Source organism: Benincasa hispida, chromosome 1 (genome assembly GCF_027475165.1).
Source record: "Benincasa hispida cultivar pf3 chromosome 1, pf3_genome.v1.1, whole genome shotgun sequence".
Taxonomy (NCBI): domain Eukaryota; kingdom Viridiplantae; phylum Streptophyta; class Magnoliopsida; order Cucurbitales; family Cucurbitaceae; genus Benincasa; species Benincasa hispida.
The window spans coordinates 73,884,955-73,907,367 of NC_143478.1; positions in this window are offsets into that span (position 1 = coordinate 73,884,955).

Consider the following 22,413-nt stretch of genomic DNA (forward strand, 5'->3'; position numbering starts at 1 on the left):
GCATGTGATTACCTTTGATAGATAAATGCTGGAGATAAACTATGATAAAGATAGAGATGACGAAGAAGACGGCAATGAAGGAATGGAGATTTGCATTGATCACAAAATATCTTAATATCTCAAGCTAAAATGTAATACAATATAGAGATTAGAAGGAAGATGAAGGACTTTGCATCAAGGTTGCCGGAGGTGCCATGATTGAATGGTGGAGATGTCTCTCTCAAGCTCTATCTCTGGCGAATATTCCGATCGTCACTCGGTCTGGATTGTGGAAATGAAGAATTCTCATTGGAAATCTCTTTCAAGCTCTCATCTGTGATCACAAACCTCTGCCTTGAAGTAGAAGCTCGAATGTCTTAAAATGAAGGTCTTAAGGGCTATTTATAGAGTTTGGATGCCGACAGCTGTAATGATGAAGGTATGGCTCACTGTTGCTTTTGTCACAGTGTGGGCATTGTCACATCGCCTTATCTTGTTGATACTCCCAAGGTATGTGTCCGAGCTGAATTCAACTAAAGTTATCAATGCGTTCTACCCATCTTGCGATCTTCTATTATGACTGTCAATTCGTGGTCGTATTCTCTATTTGTTCACCGCTTTCTCCATGCGTTAGACGCATGTGATTGTCGTCTGCGTCGTCTTTACGGTAGACTGGCTTCAGCGCATGCGTTTGTCTATGATTGTTAGCTTCAAACGCATGCGTTTGATTCCTGCGATAACTTACAAATATAAATACTTTGGCACAGAATAACACATAATATTGGGTCAGTGAAGATTTAGGTGTTAATCGGCGCAAAACTCAATTTTTCACAAATTCTAAGTATTATCACTGCGTTTTCTACTTGTTAGCCCTCATAATTCTAAATAAAAGGCTTATAATAACTGGCACTTCTGCCAATTATCAGTTGATGAGAAAGACACATTGTTTTTGGTTCTTCATTGTTTTTGTTCGCCATTCAGATCCGTTCTTCATTGTTTTTTGTTCTTCATTATATATAGTATCGAGATATGATTCCTGTATATAAGCTTATTTGTGTTTACAGTTTTGCTTCATCTTGCTGTGATTGATCTGTTCCAGCTCTATTCGCCAGTTCTTTCGTCGAGCCATTCCATCAGTTTTAGGCTCAAGCTCCGATCTCCGCTCTTAGGTTCGCAAGTAGCTCCGCCGAGCCATTCCATCACTTTTAGGTTCGTAAGCAGCTCTTACATTATCAACCATTCTTAGTTTTATTTCAGTAGATGTATGCTTTTATAATTGTATGGATCAGAATGTTGAAGAAAGTAAGGTTGGACGCATGATTGGCCGAAGTATTAGCAAGAGGCATTGCCAAGAAATTATATGATCGCGAAGATGCGTGCGATGTTAAACGATGAGGAGTGACGTGCTAGACGATCAGGCTATATGATAGGCAAAGTACTGCACGATCAGTGAAAGCGCTAGACGATAAGTGTAGAAGCTGGATGATTGCGCTAGACGTTAGCTGTGCTGCGCTAAACGATGAGCAAACGTGTTCCACGATAGGCGGAATACTAAGCGATGGGCGTTGGGCGATAGATGCAGGCGCTGGGCGATGACGTTAAGTGATAGGTAGATGCATTAGATGATTGTGAAGATGCGCGCAATGTTAAATGATGAGGAATGACGCACTAGACGATCGGACTATACGATAGGCAAAGTACTGCACGATCAGTGAAAGCGTTAGACGATAAGCGTAGAAGCTGGACGATAGCACTAGACGATAGCTGTGCTGCGTTAAATGATGAGCAGACGCACTATACGATAGGCGGAATACTAAGCGATGGGCGTTGGGCGATAGACGCAGGCGCTGGGCGATGATGTTAAGCGATAGGAAGATTCATTAGACGATAAGGTGTTAGCGCTAAACGATGGAGGTAAACGATGGGCATGGTAGCTAAACGATAGGCTATGTGCGAGATCGTTTACTAAACGATTGAGCTACATGATGGGCCACTGGAGTTAAACGATAGATGCAGGAACTAAATGATGGGGCGGGGTGTGACATGTTAGGATTGTGAAACCAATGGCTATCATCTTTTTGTTTCTGGATGGAAGTAAAATCTGAATGAATTCTTTCTCTTGTGACCTTTTCTTTTCACAATCTTTTGTCTAAACTCTTATTCTGTTTTGTAGACGGCTTAATGATAACTGATTAAATGGACCAATCTCGAGAAAACTTACTGAAATTACAAGTCTTAAACTTGTGTAAGTCTTTGTATAATTTCACCATTGTTTATTAGTTTATTTAGGTGATATACATCCCTAGTTGAAGTTTTGTGCCATGTCATGTGATTGGTTTATGATGGATTGTGTCTCCTTTGTTTCAAGGATGTCTCAAACAATGACTTGTGTGGAACAATACCAACCAATGGACCATTGAGCACATACCTTTAAACAAATAGGTTTCTGAATTTTTTAAACTAAAAACACAATGAAAAATCATGATGAATACTTATATTATTTAAACTACTTTTAAATACATTATTTACTTTTCTTTTATTGTCATTCTCTCCCTTTATTCTTTGAATTATAAATTAGTTTAAAGTAATAATTTGATGTTGTTAGATGTACTAATTAGTTTAAAGTAATATCTAGCTAAATGTGGATGCTTTTTTGAGGTAAAAATACTTCTTGAATCTCCATCTTCCCCATTTTTATTCTTTTACTATTTCATATTTTGAAGTGCATAAAAGTGTATAATGCAAAGTAACACTCTTTTGTCAACATCAACCTAAAGTGTAAAAAAAAGAGAATAGAATGAATGATTCTCTATTTGTATTATGATGATCTTTAAACTACTTTTAAATACATTATTTACTTTTCTTTTATTGTCATTCTCTCCCTTTTATTCTTTGAATTGTAAATTAGCTTAAAGTACTAATTTGGTTCAGGTAATCTCACACTTTTTAGAAAGAAGTATATAACATGGATAGAAGTTGGATGCAAATTGGAAATCGAGTATTGCAAGAATATAAAAACGGAGTTAGAAGTTTTTTGGATTTTGCATTTATGCATGCAACAACTAGTCAAATATCTTGTCTATTTAAAAGATGCAATAATGTAGTACTTAAGACTCGAAATGATGTTGAATCAGATTTGTTAATGTTTGGAATAGTTCCAAGTTACACTAGATGGACAATGCATAGTGACGAAAGTTTTACTTATGAAGTAGGAGAAAATGATAATGACACTGATGATGAAGATGTTTTTGAAATATTAGAGTATCATTTTGGTGCTTTTAACAAGGACAACTGGATTGGTAAAGGAGAATCAAATAAGCATAGTTATGATGAAGAACCTAATGAGAATGCTTCTCAGTTTTATAGATTGTTGAATGATGTAGAAAAAGAACTTTATCCTGGGTGTAAAATATATTCTAAGTTATCTTTCATTATGAAGTTGTTTCATCTAAAGTCTTTTGAAAGTTGAAGTAATAAATCATTTACTTTAGGACTTAAGTTATTAAAAGATGCATTTCCAAAAGGTACTGATCTACCTAATAATTACTATGAAACTAAAATCTTTCAAGATTTAGGGCTTCATTACTCGAAGATACATGCATGCTCTAATAATTGTCAATTATATTGAAAGGAAAATGCGAAAGCTGATGAATGTTTAGTTTGTGGAGAATCTAGGTGGAAGCCAAATGAAATAAATAAAAAGAAGAAGATTCCACAAAATGTTTTGCGATATTTTCCTCTAACTCCAAGATTAAAAAGATTATACATGTCAAGAAAGACTGCATCAAGTATGACTTGGCATTTGAATGGACGAGTAGATGATGGAGTTTTTAGGCATCTTGTTGACACTATTTCTTGGAAAACACTTGATGAATCATATAGTTTATTTGCTTCAGAGCCTTGAAATGTTCGACTTGGATTGGCTAGTGATGGATTTAATCCATTTGGAAATATGAGTCTATCTTATAGTGTCTGGCCTGTTATTCTTATCCCATATAATTTGCCACTATGGATGTGTATGAAAGAGCCTTATTTCATGTTATCATTAATCATTTATGGACCTAAAGGCCCTGGTAATGATATTGACATCTTTTTACAAACGTTAATTGATGAAATGAGTTCTTATGGGATGTAGGGGTTGAAACTTATGATGCTTCACTAAAACAAAATTTTAACATGAGTGCTGCATTATTATGGACAGTTAATGACTTTCCAGCATATGGAAACTTATCTGGTTGGAATACAAGAGGTACTTTAGCTTATCCTTCATGTAATTTTGATACTCAATCACTTTATTTTAAAAATAGTGGAAAGATGTGCTACATGGGTCATTGTAGTTTCTTACCCATAAAACATGAATGGAGACTACAATGAGAGTTGTTTGATGGGTTTATTGAAGAAAACCTACCTCCTAAGAATTTTTCTAGAAGTAATATACTTGAACAAGTGAACCAATTTGGAGAACATGTATTTGGCAATAGTGTGAAAAAGAGAAAACGTTCTAAAGATTGGCTAAAGAAAAGTTCTTTGAGCTACCTTATTGGAACACTTTATTACTGCGATACAATTTAGATGTCCTGCATATTGAGAATTTTTTTTTTTTTGAAAATGTAATCAGTACATTATTGAATGTTAAAGGGAGGAATAAAGATAATTTGAAGTCTCGTCTTAATCTTGAAGAAATGGATATAAAAAAGGAATTGCATCCAATACAAGAAGAAAACAGATTATACTTACCAACTTCATGTTGTACATCAGATGAAAGAAATGCATTTTGTGAGTATTTGAAGAAATTAAAAGTTCCAGATGAATTCTCTTCTATTATTGGAAGGTGTGTCGATAGAGAGAAAATTATTTTGTCTTAAAAGTAATGACTATCATATTATTATGAAATATTTGCTTCCATATGTATTTTAAGGGTTGATGAGAAAGAAAATTTGAGATGTATTGATTAAATTGAGCAATTTTTTTAAGATCTTTTGCTCAAAAGTAGTTAAAGTGGACAATATAAATCTTCTTGAAGTTGAAATAGCAAAACTTCTCTGTAAAATGGAAATGATATTTCCTCCGTCGTTCTTTGATATAATGGTACATTTATTAATCCATTTACTAAATGAGGTTAGAGTTGGTGGACCAGTTCAGTATAGGTGGATGTACCCATTTGAAAGGTATTTAAGTTAAAAGCTTATGTATGCAATCGAGCTCATCCTAAAGGTTCCATTGTAGAAGGTTATATCAGCAATGAATGGGTAATGTTCTGCACTAGATATTTTCACACCATAGAAACTAAGTTCAACCAAAAGAGAAGAAATGAAGATAATGATCATACTCCTTGTGAAGGAATATCTATCTTTAAACCAGTTGGTCGTCCTATAGAACTAGTCAAACAAACAAGAAGGCTAACGATACAAGAGTAGAGACAAGCTCATCTCTATATTTTAAAGAACTGTGATGATGTCCTCCCATATATTAGGTATGTAAAAGTTTTCTTATTGATAATTTTTTAAATATTTTAAAATAGAATCTAAAGTAACTTTTTAATTTTTTAGTGAGCACCTACAAGGATTACAACATCTTAACTCTAGAAACGCACAAAAAAAGCATGATAAAGAGTTTGTAGAATGGTTTGAAGATCATGTAAGTGAGAAAAGACAATTGTTATGATATTTATTCATCTATACAATTTCTATTCATTTTAAAATTTGATACTATTTTCTATGTAGGTTATCAAATTATATATCGATGGAAGCAACAAAGTTGACAAATAGTTATTAGATTTATCTCGAGGTCCATCACAAGAAGTAATATGCTACAAAGGGTACATTGTTAATGGATTTAGATTTCGTATCAAGGATGGTGATGATTTAAGAAAAACACAAAATAGTGGGATAGTAGTGAGAGAACTGATGATCAAGAATACTTTATTGTATTGCATGATATTATTGAATTGCAATATATGGGTGGAAACAAGGTCATTTTGTTTAAATGCAAATGGTGGAATATCAACGGTCTTGGTAAAGGAATTAGAATTGATGATCATGGACTAACTAGTGTGAATATAATATACACATTGGCTACAAATGAGCCATTTGTATTAGCATGCCAATCTGAACAAGTTTTTTACCTTGAAGATAGAAGAAACCCGGTTTGGTATTTTGTGTTGAAAGTTGATCCAAGAGATTATTACAATATCCCTTTGATCATAGATAAAGAATGTCAAGAAGAAGATGACGAAGAAGACGTAAATAGAACAATTTAATTCTTAATTTTTTTGTTTATCATTTATGTTAGGTAATCTCTTTTTAACTTTATAATATATGATCTCTTATTTCTTAAACTAATACTCTATTTTTATTATGCTATTTATTTAACTTGTTTTTTTTCCAACAAATTCATTATTTTTGTAAAGGATGAAAAAAGTAAGAAGCAGATTCAACAACTATAATAGTATAGATAGTCACGAGAATACTACAATTGCATCTACATCTAACCAAATAGTTGAAGATCAACAATCTTCAACAAAATCTAAAGTTGGTTTTGAAGCTTCATCATCGTTTACGGGAGAAGTTAGATCAACTACTAGTCATGAAAAATTTCTTAATAGAGGTAATATGTTTTTTATAATATATATTATTTGTTTTTGATTTGTTAGTAACTTACTTTCTTTTCTTTCTTCTTACTTTAGAATCTTCTTTGAGAGTAAGAAAAGTATATGGTCCCACATATAATCTCAAACTAGTTAAACTACCTCATGGGATTAGATTTGAAGTATCATGGAGGAAGAAACGACCCGTTGGAGATAATGCTGATATCTTTAAAAGCTAATGCACTATCTTAGCTAGACAAGTCAACTTTACTCATTTACAAGTAAAAAGTTGGAGAGATATTGATACAACAACAAAAAGGAAACTATTTGAGCTTACATTGGTATGTGAAAAAGTAATACATTTTTTTCCTTTAATTTACTTCCTACATAATTAGATTACAACTACCATTTTCTTTTTTGTAGAAACGATTTAAAGTTGAAGGTCATGAAGCTTCAATATTGCTTCAAATTCACCGATCTTATAATAATCGAAAAGACAGTTTAAAGAAAAAATGGTTGTACAAATATTATATAGTTGTAGAAGCTTTAGTAAATATTCCACCAAGAATTATAAGAGAAGATGCAGAATATCTTTCAAAGTTGTGGAACTCAACTGAATATCAGTTTGTATTTTAATATCTTTTTCTTGTACATAAAAAAATTATACTTATTGTTATTTTTTTTATTGATGCTCATACTCTACTTTTGAAATACAAGAGATGTGTGAAAGAAACCAAAAGAACCGTTCTAAATTGAATGTATATCACATATGTGGTTCACAAAGTATACAACAAAGAGTTGAAAAAGAGGTAATTAGATGAAAAATTACATAAACTTCTTTTAATTTAGTCAAATTATCTAATATATAATATTTTCACTTAAATAGGTTCGAGTCACTAGCGAAGAACCGAGTCGAATTAGAATTTGGGAGCTAAGTCACTTGAGCAATAATGGATTGGCTGTGAATGAAACTACACAGGAGAAAATGGTAAGTACAAAATAATAGATAGATATGATGCTATTGGTTAAAGAATGATGAAAATAAAGGTCATTAATTTATCATTTATGTTGCTCTGTTCTAGAAATGATTGATTTAAAGAAGTCTCTAGCTTATCCCCTCAGAATTCTTAGACTATTGTTTGATGAACTATAGAACATATCTTGTTCAAGCAAAGTCTTATCTATAGAAAACTCATATCATTGTCCTACGATATTTAACATTGTGAAGCATGAATATTTCAAACTAGTAGTTTCTAAGTTTTCAACTTGTAGACTAAACAAAAATTATAGTTAGTTTAGACTATAGTGTCATTTTAGAGTTCAAGATTAGGAATTGGATCAAATTGATGTAGTCCAAGATCTTTCTATATTAGGAGGTTTAAAACTTCTCCAAGATCTTATTTGTTTTACTTCTTTCCCTTTTCTTTCACTACTTCTTAGGAAAATTGCTCGTTATTTTATTTGTTGATTTCAATTTTTCTTATGCTCTTCCACAAAATCTAACATTCCATAGATTTTCGATGGGTTTTCAATTTGGATCAATAAAAGGAAAGAAATGAAAATGAAATTCCTAGAATTTGGTGAATCTGAAATGGGTTTCAAAGACATGTGTTTATTTATTGTATAGATTTTAATCTATCAAATATTATGATTCTAACAAAGACATGTGTTTGTTTGTTGTAAACATTTGAATTTATATGTGTTAGTTTTGAATTATAATATGTGAATTTGTATTTGTAGTCGGAATTTAAATCATATGCTTCTCAAGTGATTGATGGTACACTTGACATGAACTAGGATGAGATTTTCATACGAGTATTTGGACCAGAGAAACACGGTCGTGTTCGTGGTTATGGAGTAGGTGTTACTCCTTCTAAGTTGTTTGGCTGATCATCTACTATATGTGATCTTGAGCGTCGTCTTAATGAGTCCGAACAATGACTTCAAGAATCTGAACGACAAAGAAAATAATCTGAACAACAAAGAGAGGTTGAGGTAGAAGCACTTAGGCGTTAAATAAGCGAATCAGAAAATCGTTTTGAGGATAGATTTCAAAAAATGATGGCATGTTAGACATATTTAAATAATAATATGTTTAATTAAAGTATGAGTTATGTATGTGGATTAATAACTTATCACATTGGGTTGTTTTATTAGATTGGGCCCTATTATGTGATCTAATTAATTAAGGCCCTAGGAGTATGGACTTAATGGGTAGAAGTCTATTCCTAGTTAATTAGGGTTTAATGGGAACCCTAATTGAACTAGTATACAAAGAGACCTTAGGGCTATGGTCCCCAAGATACCAAAACAATAAGCACTCAGTCTTTCTTAGATCCCATCTACAGAGAGATCCTACTATGGGCATTCAGAGTTTTGGTTGAGGAAGACCATAGTTACCCATCATCATCTTGAAGCTATCATCAATTTTGCTAATGGAATCCGGTATGTTATTCTTGAAAATTTGACTTGAATGATCCTAGGGTTTATCTATTCAATATAGATATTAAGAATTTTTGCTAACAAGTGGTATCAGAGCATGAATTTCTATGTTGAATTATTGGTTTCGTTTTGTTTTCCATTGGGCATGAGATTAAATCCCTGAATTCAGTAAAGTTATTTTTAAATATTAAAAAAAAAAAAACTGAAACACACTTCACGCCGGTAACCGGCAAAAGCAATCGGCAACGAGATTTTGTTCGTTTTCTTATCGTAAGTTTCAAATACAGGTCTTGCCGGCGTGAGGGAGTTGGGTCGCTGGTGTAAAGGAGTTGGTATTTGTCCATTTGAAGTTTTGTGGGCGATCTCTTTTTCGTTTCGTGGGATTCTATCAATAAAATAGAAAGTTGGTGTTGGTGATCTTCATCAGCAAGATAAATCTTAGCCACTTAAAGTTTATCTTAAATTGTAATCTCCTCTGCCAGAAAATCAATTTGGTAGAATTAAATGTGATTGATAATTTAAGTGTTTTTTTTAAAAAAAAATCTGAGTTTTTAAATGAATAAGTCTATGAATTTAGGTTTAAATTTGATCAACCATGTTATGGTATTGAATTTAAATTTGATTGATAATGTGGTAAATTTAAATTTAAATTTGATTGATATTTTGGTGAATTTAAATTTAAATTTGATTGATGATATTTAGCAATATTCACATGTTTTGTTGCTTTAATTGTATTATGTGTATGCAATTATTAAGTGAATATTGGTAAAGACTATTTGGTGTTCTTCCTCTTTTATTTTTGTACAATAATATTATTATATTATTGTGTCTTATATTTTAGATTGAGTTGGTTAAAATAATATGTTACCAAAGTAGCCTCTGTTATCTAGATTAATTTAGTTCTAAAATATAAGGTGTGCATATTCATGAATTTATGCGGATAATTATCGGCCCAAAGGAAGATAATTATTTGGCCAAATTGTGGATATGCATGTGGTAATGAGTATGTGACAATTATAAGGATTGCTCATGCGAAAAATAGTCAGTTTAAAGAAAGACTATTTTTTGACAGAGCTAATTGTTAGTACTTTGATTAGTACGTTGAGAGTACCATTTACAGTTGGTGTTTTTGCCCAAAGGCTGGACATCAATGTTGTGTTAGGTATCTTGTTCAAGGGGCCCACCACATATGTGAAATTTATTTTGTTATATTTTAATTGTGAGCATATGTTTTGTTGTTTATTGTTTCAATTGGTCTTACTCAAATATCTGGAAATCTAAGTTCAATCCCTAAGTTGAATGAATCGAACTTCAAGATTTGGAAAGAAAGCCTAGAGATACTTCTTGGGTGTATGGATTTGGACCTTGCATTAAGGACCGATAAACCTAATTCTACTGAGGAACAACCAAATACGGCTAATATAGAGAAGTGGGAACGGTCAAATCGCATGTGTCTGATGATCATTAGGCACTCCATTCCGGAGTCTTTTCAGGGCTCTATCACGGAAAGTGAAAATGGCAATAAGTTCCTTGCTCAAATTGAGAAATATTTTGCTAAAAATAAGAAGGGGGAAGCAAGTAGTCTTTTGACTTCTTTAACTTCTATAAGGTATAAGGGCAATGGAAACATAAGGGAGTACATTATGGAAATGTCCAATCTCGCAGGTAAATTAAAGGCACTTGATATCGAGATAAATGAAAATTTACTCGTGCATCTGGTACTTATCTCTCTTCCTGCACAATTCACTCAGTTTAAGATAAGCTATAATACTCAGAAGGATAAATGGAGTATTAATGAGTTTATCTCACAATGTATGCAAGAAGAAGATAGGATTAAGAGAGAAAGGACAGAAAGTGCTCGGCAATAGACTCTCGTGATAAGAAGAAAAGGAGAATGGTAGATGCTGCAGAAGTGACATCTCAGTAGAATAAAAACAAGAAACAAGATACTGAAAATCATTGTTTTTTCTGCAAAAAGAAAGGTCACTTCAAGAAAGATTGTCCCAAGTACGCCAAGTGGCGTGTAAAGAAGGGTAAACTTCTTACTTTGGTTTGTTCTGAAGTTAATTTAGCTTTTGTACCTACAGATACTTGGTGGGTAGATTCTGGTGCTACTACTCACATAAGTATATCCATGTATGGTTGCCTGTGGAACCGGCCGCCAAGTGATGCTGAAAGATTCATCTATGTGGGCGATGGCAAAGCAGTTCCAGTTGAAACTATTAAAAACTTTAGATTACTTTTAAAAACTAGTTGTTATTTGGATCTGAATGAGACTTTTGTTGTATCGTCATTTAGACGGAATTTAGTTTCTATTTCCAGTTTGGACAAATTTGGTTTTTCTTGTTTTTTTTGGAAATAATAAAGTTAGTCTTTTTCAAGATTCTAAGCTTATTGGTACCGGTTCTTTAATTGATAATCTATTATGCTTGATTTTCTTGCTTCATTTAACAAGATCCTGTTATCTAATTCATGTGGTACAAAGCGTAAATTAAATGAGAATTCCGCTATGTTATGGCATAAGCATTTAGGTCACATCTCTGAATAGAGAATTCAGAGACTTGTGTCAGATGGAATTCTTGATTCCCTTGATTTAAGTAACTTCAACGTTTGTGTGGAATATATTAAGGAAAAACAGACAAACATAAGAAAATTAGGTGCCAACAGATGCTCAGACGTCTTAGAACTAATACATACAGACATTTGTGGTCCATTCCCTACGGCCTCTTGGAATGGACAACAATATTTTATTACATACCTAGACGACTATTCAAGATATTGGTACCTATATTTAATTCATGAGAAGTCTCAATCCTTGGATGTTTTCAAGTCTTTCAAAGTTGAAGTCGAACTTCAACTTGGAAAGAAAATTAAGGCTGTCAAATCTGATCGTGGTGGTGAATATTATGGTAGATATAATGGATTAGGAGAACAACGTCCAGGGCCCTTTGCCAAATACCTAGAGGAATGTGGAATCTTCCCGCAATACACTATGTCGGGCAAACCCAGCATGAATGGTGTAGCGGAGAGGCGAAATAGAACAATTAAGAATATGGTAAGAAGTATGATTAGTCATTCTTCTCTACCAGAATCCTTCTAGGGTGAGGCACTAAAGACTGCAACATATATCCTTAATAGGGTACCTAGTAAAGCAGTAGTTAAAACCCCTTATGAGCTGTGGACAGGAAAGAAGTCTAGTATTAGGCATCTTCACATCTGGGGATGTCCAGCTAAGGCTAGGCCTTATAGGCTTAATGAAAGAAAATTGGACTCAAGAACTATTAGTTGCTATTTTGTTAGGTATTCTGAGCACTCTTGGGGTTTCAAGTTTTATGATCCCACTTCTAGATCATTGTTTGAGACAGGAAATACTAGATTCCTTGAGGATGTTGAGTTTGAGGGGAAAATAACATAAGGAAAGTTGTCTTTGAAGAGGAATTGGTTTCTTTTCCTCATGTGATTATAAATGATATTCAGGCTTCAATTCCTGACTTCATTATTGAACCAATTATAGAACAAGACAACATTGAAGTCCTCGTTGTTGTTCAAACTCAACAACCTCAAGAAGTGCCATTAAGAACATCTACTAGAGAGAGAAGAAGTGCAATTCCAGATGATTATATTGTGTTTCTTCAAGAACATCAGATGATGTAGGCATAATGGAAGATGATCCAATCAACTTCCAACAAGCTTTACAAAGTTCTAACTCTCAAAAGAGTGCTATGGAAGAGGAAATAAAATCCATGAAAGACAATGACGTTTGGGAACTTGTCGAACTGCCATTAGGAGTGAAACCCATAGATTGTAAATGAATATTTAAAACCAAAAGGGATTCACATGGCAATATCGAAAGATATAAGGCTCGTCTTATTGCAAAGGGTTTTACTCAAAAGGAAGGCATTGATTACAAATATACTTTCTCTCCGGTTTCTTCGAAAGACTCTTTTAGGGTAATCATGGCACTGATAGCTCACTTTGATTTAGAGTTACACCAGATGGATGTAAAAACTGCATTTCTCAATAGGAACATTGATGAGACGATTTATATGGTGCAATCAGAAAACTTTGTGTCTGGTAATTCAAAGTTTATGGTGTGTAAATTAAAGAAATCCATCTACGGTCTCAAGCAAGCCTCTCGTCAATGGTATCACAAATTCCATGAAGTGATAACCTCATTTGGTTTTAAGGTGAACATTGTGGAAGATTGTGTATATCACAAGTTCAGTGGGAGTAAATCAATCTTTCTGGTGTTATATGTCGATGACATACTCATAGCTAGTAATGATGTAGGTTTATTGCATGACACTAAGACATTTCTCAAAAGAAATTTTGAGATGAAGGATCTTGGTGATGCTTCTTTTGTATTAGGAATTGAAATACTGCGAGATCATTCTCAAGGTATTTTGAGATTGTCACAAAAGAACTACATTGAAAAGATCTTGAGTAGATTTGGCATGAAAGATTGTGCACCGGAAGATACCCCGATCGCTAAAGGTGATAAATTTCATTTAGGTCAGTGCCCCAAGACAACATTTGAGACTAAGGAGATGCAGAAGGTTCTCTATGCATCGACCATTGGAAGTCTAATGTATGCCCAAGTATGTACACGTTCAGATATTGCGTTCATAGTTGAAGTGTTAGGCAGATATTTGAGTAACCCGGGGATGGATCATTGGAAAGCAGCCAAACGGGTTATGAGGTATTTACAGAGAACAAAAGATTATATGCTCACTTATCGGAGATCAGAAGTTTTGGAGATCATTGGGTATTTTGATTCTGATTATGCTAGATGTCAAGACACTTTGCGATCCATTTCAGGCTATATCTTCATGTTGGCTAGAGGAGCTGTATCCTGGAAAAGTGTTAAACAAACACTTATGGCTTCTTCTACCACGGCTGCGGAGTTTATAGCATGTTATGAGGCATCCAATCATGGAATATGGTTGCGAAATTTTTTCACTGGGCTGCGGATAGTGGTTGGCATAGAAAGACCACTAAAATTATTTTGTGACAATAAGTCGGCAGTGATGTATTCCAACAATAACAGAAGCAATACGAAGTCAAAACATATAGATGTAAAGTTTCTGGTTGTTAAAGAAAGAGTTCAGAATGGTCAAATTTCGATAAAACACATAGAAACAAACTCTATGCTTAAATTTGAGGCGAATTCAAAATTGTTTACCACCTAAAGTTTTTCATGAGCATGTTGCTCACATGGGTGTTAGTCACTTTTCTGATTCCATGGTTTAGTGGGAGTTTGTTATTGAAGATGTTCTTTGACCTTATTTTGTTTATTTTCTATATAGAATAAAGTTGATGGTTTATGTTTTATTATATGAACTCGTTTATCATGCATGCAGTTTAGCATAAAGCTTTTTTTAGCATGATCTTATTAAGGAATTTAGACCAGTTGGAAACAGGCATGATTTAGATCACTTTGCATGTAGTTTCTATGCTATCCATCCATACTTGATCTATGCCATTGAATGTATTGGAATTGGTGATAAGGAAGGTTTAGTTACAAGGGTAGTGACGAAAGCCGCCTTGATTTCGTGCTAATACAGGAGATGGACTAGATTGAACTAAAGGGGAATTCTATTATTGAAATAACATGTGCGCGCTTAAGGTTTATGTGATTTAATTATATCAGGTACACAGACATAGCCCAAGTGGGAGATTGTTAGACATATTTAAATAATAATATGTTTAATTAAAGTATGGGCTATGTATGTGGATTAATAACTTATCACATTGGGTTATTTTATTAGATTGGGCCCTATTATATGATCTAATTAATTAAGGCCCTAGATTCCTAATTGAGTATGAACTTAATGGGTAGAAGCCTATTCCTAGTTAATTAGGGTTTAATGGGAACCCTAATTGAACTAGTATATAAAGAGACCTTAGGGCTATGGTTTCCAAGATACCAAAACAATAAGCACTCAGTCTTTCTTGAATCCCATCTAGAGAGAGATACCACTAAGGGCATTCGAAGTTTTGGTTGAGGAAGACCATAGTCATCCATCATCATCTTGAAGCTATCATCAATTTTGCTAATGGAATCCGGTATGTTATTCTTGATAATTTGACTTGAATGATCCTAGGGTTTATCTATTCAATATAGATATTAAGAATTTTTGCTAACATGGCAGAGATCCGTAAAAAATTTGTTTGTTGATCAATTGTAGTTTGATGTTATAGAATTTCGATAGCCTTTTGGTGTACTTTTATGACATATAAGTTTACTTACATCCATGTCATTGTCTATTTTTTCTATTATATTCTTGTACTTTGTAATTCATGGTACTACATGTAGATGGATTAGTCGAGATTTGTCAATAAATGTGCTAAAAGGTTTTGTAAGAGAATTTTCGAAGGATATACAATTGTTGATAAATAAGTTTTTATGAAGGTTTTAAAATTTTAGAAAATAACATGATAAACCTTTAAAAATAATGAAAACTTTCGAAAAAGATTACTTGATAATAGATAATTATCGATAAATAATTTGACAATTATCGAAGATATATAACCTTTGAAAAATAATAATTTTCGAAAGTTAATCAACCTTTGAAAAATAATACTTTTTGAAGGTTAGTAAACCTTTTCAAAAGTTTTTTCGACAGGATCAATTTTGACACTTTTCAAAGTTTGAGATAACCTTTAAAAAAAATGTATCGAAGGTCTATTAAATGTTTTTTTCAAAGATTTTGAGCTTCGAAAAAGGTTGAACATTAATTTTGGTGATATGAAAATTGCATTTAAAACTGCAACATTTGATATTAAATTAATTTTGAATGATTAAAAATGTGTTTCAAAGTGATTTTGAACGTGATAAAATTAATTTTAACAATTTCAAAATCACTTTAAAATCTAGCCTAAAATATTTTTTCAATCAAAAGATAGGAAAGGTGGGGTAAGGGAAAATAAAAATAAAGCAGTACTAAAATGAGCACACCTTCTTGAAACTACTGTATAAAATATTATCGTTTTTGTCACATCATTATTAAAACTAGTTTGAAAATATCACATTATTCTTTTTCTTAAGGTGGTTAACAAAAATAATTAATTATAAAATGATAAAAATAGAGCGAAGTAACTATTTGACCTTTTTTATAAAAAAAAAAATAAGTTTATAAAAATATGCAAATAATATATTTTTTTTGTTTTATTTCCTTTTTTAGGAGTATTTTTAAAATCCAAACGAAAATTTGATTTTTTAAAAACGAAGCAAGCAACAATTTTTTATTTTTTTTATTTTTTTTTATTTTCAGTTTTTAAAATTCATGATAATTTTTGTTCTTTTTTAATTATGGTTTTATTTCTGTTTTTGAAATTTTTGTTTTATTTCTATTATATAAAATATTACGAGAAAGTCAAATCACACTCAGTCAAACATTTTAATTTTGCATAAGCAATATATTTTTCTTAAAGAATTATGAGTAAAGACTTAGATTTTCTATGTGAAGTTAGAGATTAAATTAAAATGCTTAAGTTTTGCCCACCAAAAAGGAACAAGTGCAAAAGTATATGACTTAAATAGTATTTATTTGAGCAATTTTTTATGATATGATGAACAATAAATTTTCAATTATTCATTATTTATTTTTCAATTGTATATTAAAAAATAATCAATTACACATAAGGAAAATATAATTTGTTGACGTAATAATTTGGTCGTGAGCAAAATTGGTTATAAATAGTACCTACTAAGGATATTGCGATTTTGAGCGAATTCAAGTACAAATTACTATAAATTACTAATAAGTGATCTAATTAAATAGATTAACATATAAAAGTTTAGATATAAATTGATATAATTATTAGTTTAAAATTTTAATTGATATAACTTAATGTTTAAGAGTATAAATTGACATTTATCTAAAAAAAATTCGTAACACCTAACTATAATATATTTTCCATCGTAAATTTACACTAAACTTTCAAGTCGTCAATGTTTTTTACCAACAAAAATCAACAAATAATTTATAAAATCGTAACAAAAAAGCCAAATTAAATAGATATACCATAATATCCTGAATTTTTAGTAATTTTTTTAATTAATTATCTTAAACTAATTTAGATTTTAAGCTTCTTTAATTTTGGTTTTGAGGCATTAACTTGAGCCTCAGTTGCACAATTCCAATGTCTCTAAGCACATATGGTCAAAAACAAAAAAACAAAAAAAAACTATATTTTGTGTTTTATAAATGACCAAATGTGCATAGACTAAAAAGTCGATTATTCTCTCAAAATAATATATAATAAAACAAGAGATTTGAATATTCAGAAATTTGTACTTTACACATAAAAGTCAGCTAATGATAAGAAAACAGTTTTCTTAATTGCAACACGAGGTGTTCACTAAAACTATGTGCATACAATGATGTTGAAGTATGATTAGAGATATCCAATTTCTTCACCTCCGAAGTCTCATCTCGAATGGAATGAAGATTTTCCGATTAGAAAGTGAATAGGGGAGGAAGTGGGGGAAACAAAAAATTCCGTGAACTAAACGAGGACAGAGATGAGGAATGCAATTAGCTTCTACATATTTATTTAGTATAATTATGTAATGTTATGTTATTATTATTATTATATAAATATTACAATTAAATTTCAAATTTGATTATTTTTTGGGAAAGATAATGAATATGTTTAAATTTAGATTATATACGTGAATAATTTGATTTATATTTATTTCTTTTCACTAAAAAAATTATTTAGTTTTTTTAGGCCGAAATTTGAATAATTTATTCAAATTGTCAAGGAAAACTAACCGTAATAAATAATTTAGTGATAAAGTTAATTATTTAATTAAAATTTACTCACATTAGTGATTTAAATTAATTGACTTTTCACAAAAAAAAAAAATAATGGGAAAAAATTCACTGATTCCCGCTCCGATCTTCGTGAAAAATTTCATGGAGATGGGGAATGAAATGGAGGGGACGGGATGGGGAATGGCATCCCCGGCCCCGTCCCGCCCCGTGGACATCTCTAAGTATGACACCTATATTTGGTAAAAAGGTGAGTAAGTTTAAAATGTTGATGTCCACGGAAATAATGAAGTCTTAATTTTACAAAAATATCAATGTAATTATTGATAAAATGTTGAAACCGATAGAAATTTCTGAAAAAAATATAAAAATAAAATACTCAAAAAATAAATTTAAATTAGGAAATCAACATTTATGAGTTAGCATGTTTATTATTTATATTATATTTATATTAGTGATATTTTGTTATTTAATTTTTTTAGGTTTTGTGAATTATACTACAATATAACCCAAATATTAGATTTATCCCTCATATCTAATCTATGGAATGAAAATATTGACATGTCCGCGTAATTTTATTATGATAACACCTATATTTGAATAATTTTAGATTTGAATATTAGATACTTAAAAATAAATAATAATATTTGATACAGAAAGATAAAATAAAATATATATTAATATAGTTTGTATTGGTGGCTTAAAAACAACTTCACGTCAAAATACCATTTTAATCTCTTGTACTTTGAATTGGTTAAATTTTAGTTTTTTTACTTTAAATAAATATTCTAGTAAATTTGGTCCTTCAAAATTAACCATTATTACAATTGATTAATAGTAATAATATTTTTCATGCTTGATAATACAATGTAAAAATATTTCCAACTTATAGTGAAAATATTAATATATAATAAAAATAAGTTTCCGAAAACTCCAACATCAAACTTACAAAATGGATTAAATTTTAGTCCTTTTACTTTAAGAAAGTTTTTAAAAGAAGTTAGAAGAAATGGGTAATTTAGGAAACAAAAATTAGAAAAATGGGATTAATATTTTGTCTTATGTGAGTGCGTCTCCAAGAGACACTCATTTTTTTTTTTCTTAACTTCCGTTATCCTTCTTTCATTTTTTTAAAAAATTTAATTTCATTCTTTTAAAATTTAAACTAATTATTTTTAGTATTGAAATGACATAATACTATTTTTTTTAAAAAAAAACACTTTTATCCATAATTTTTTTTAAAAAAATATTTATATTTTTAGTCATTAAATTTTGATCTCCAAGTTTTATAATGTACAATTTTAAATTGAATAAACTTTTATCAAAGAGAATCCATGAACGAAAGTACGATCAATCCAAATCCATTGTGACAGAACTAAAGGTATTCACAAACATACAAACTAGTTATGCATCTTCTAACAAATTACAATATGCTTTAGAAATTAAATATAAAAGGAATGAGAGACATACCTTTGAAGAACTCTTCTTCTACTGATCTCTCGTTCTCGTGAAGAACTTGGACAACAATCTCTCGCTCTCACCCAGATTGCCTACCCATCGTCTAGTGGTCACGAACAATCTTCTCCACAAACAAGCAACCTCTTAGACACCACTACTCGGCAACCTTGGTATTCTCGGAGTGAGAATCCAGGAGGTGTGGGCTCTGTTGGATTTAATAGAAGGATGGAGGAAGGCAACGATCGAACCAAACGACCAAGCAAGTGGGAGAATGTATTGTCTATTGTATAGACTTTGTGTGCTTGATCGTTTAGAGAAACAGGCTTGATTGTTTACACAATCGTTTAGTGAATCTCGCTTGGTACACAATCGTTTAGTAAATCACGATGGATCGTCTACACGATCGTTTAGTAAAAGGCGCTTACACGATCGTTTAGACTCTCGCTTAGAAGGCTATGGTGTAGTCTCTAGTTAGCTAAACGATTACTAGTAGCTCTTAATGAAGTAATTTCTTTCAAAATGAAAACATTTTCATTTTATCCTTCAGTTATGAAAACTGAACATAACCTCTCACTTTCACGCACGTTAAAGGAGAAACCACTCACAATTATCATATAATTGTTTTAATTATAAATAAATATAATAAATAACTTATCATCTTATATTTATAACCTATAATTTTAATATCACATCATATATAACATTTAAACCATAGTCATTTTCTCCTCTATTCAATATAAATCATATTTATATCAAATTCATTCAATTAACATATCTCATACATCATATCAATTATATCACATATAATTGAACCAGTTTAATTATATCATATAATTAAACTCCCTCTTGTCAATTTGAACACTTCAAACTGACCCAAAAACTAATTCTCAACTTGAATCCATTGAGCTACCAAGGAGACCTTATGAACATGTAGCTTGAAGCTTCAATGGTACGTAAATAGCTGACTAAACTCTTTAATCACAAGATCCATCATCCGTTAATTGCCGGGAACTCCACTAAAGACCGAAAGCTGCACTCTTCTCACTACAGATATATTTTTGTATCCATCGGATATAACCAGTCAACAGTACGATAACCCTTCACAGATTGCTCGTAAGTACAGCTAGACCAATTTACCCATTTTGCCCCTGTAGTTACATCTAACTCCTTAAGTACCACTGATTCCTCTAATGAACAATACATCATAGTCCTACTATGAGTGGACACCTCTCGGACTATGAGAAGGTGTGTGGCGCCACATCATTCAAGTTGCGGAATCAGCCCTTAAAGAAGCAATCTATCTACTTACCCCTACTTCGGGGAAAGAATGAATTTCATCTTATGTAGCTAAGTTCCCAACTCCCCAATCAGACGAATCCCCAAAGTGGTAGGTTTGAGTTAGCAGTCTGGTCACTCACATCCATGCAAATCATAAGACCGCCCTCATAGGCAGGAGTTCCCAACTCACTCAGAATTAAGGTCACGTTACCTATGGTCATCCTAGTGAAATGTAAGTCTCTATCATGAACGGCGTTATATAACGAGATTAAACACTTCGTAGTTCGGTCTTATACAAACTTCTTTGTATAGGACACCCCCGCTCGCATGTCTCCACATGAATGATCAGGATCAAACCATCTATAGCACGTCACAACACTTGTAACTATCTACAAAACGGGATGTATCCGTAGTGTTACCAGGATAAGGTTTCCCTCCTATATCCATATACTATAAACCATTTAGATTATCACTTAAGACATGATCCACTTGTATGTCTCCACATACATGTTTAAGTTACAATGACAACTAGGTATCTTTGTTTATTGGTTTATGGTAAATGCAAATAAAATATCTCATATTTCTTAGACAACAGTGAAGAAAATATCTCATATTATTACATCACTAGCGTTTGTTCATACATGTGTTTAGAAACTACAGGAGCCTACGAGAGTTTAGGGCATCAACCCCAACATTTTATCCTTAAGATTTCAATTTTGATTCGATTTAGTCTTTAAATTTCAATATTTACACTTTTAACCTTGATTTTTCACTAATATGTACTTTCACATAAATGTCAATAAATTAATTTAAAATAATTATATATGAAATTAAAATTTAAAATTAATTTCAATAGTGATGAAAAATATAACTTAAAAATAATTATATTATATTTATTTCAAATGAAAAATTGAAGTTAAAAGTGTGAATCTTGAAACCTAGATATTATAATTTATATAAAGTAAGACAACATTGTAAATATTTGTGTAAATGTCGATGTGAGAGCAGAAATTTATAAAAGAAATAAAAAATAATTATAAAATAAAATCAACTATTGGTTATTAATTACAAAATTAAAGGACATGAAATATTTGCATATAAAAAAAATTGTAAATTGTTAATTATAAAAAGTACATGTTTATACCAATAAGATGACCTTGAACTTGGGGCATCTAATCCAAAATCTTGATAATTCTGATGGGAACTATAGTCTAGAATCTTAACTTCAATTTTCACTCACTTTCCATCTTTAGTACTAGTCTATCAATTCATTTAGAATAAGTTTAATTAATTTTAAGTTATATTTTCCATCACCATTGAAATTATTTATTTTAAAATTAATTTATTGACATTTATGTTAAAGACGGAAAGAGAATATTTAGTGAAAAAATAGAGATTAAAAGTGTAAATATTGAAACTTAAAAATTAAATTGACATAAAATTGAAATCTTAAGGATAAAATTGTCACGTTATAAAACTTAGAGTTCAAAATTAAATGATTAAAAATATAAAAATTTTGAAAAGAAATTATGGATAAAAATGTATTTTTTTTAAAAAAATAATAGTATGTCCTTTCAATACTAAAAATAATTAGTTTAAACTTTAAAGGAATGAAATTAAATTAAAAAAGACAAAAAAAGAATGAAAGAAGGATAACCCAAGTTTAAGAGAGAAGAGTGCATATCTAAGAGACGCACTCCACAAAAGGACAAAAAATCAACCCAATTTTCCTATTTTTTTTTTCCCCCAAACTATCCCTTTCTTCTAATTTCTTTTAAAAACTTTCTTACCTTTCCAATTAAACACCTTTTTTTTTAAATTCAAATTTCCTATTTTTTTTTCCAAACTATCCCTTTCTTCTAGTTTCTTTTAAAAACTTTCTTATCTTTC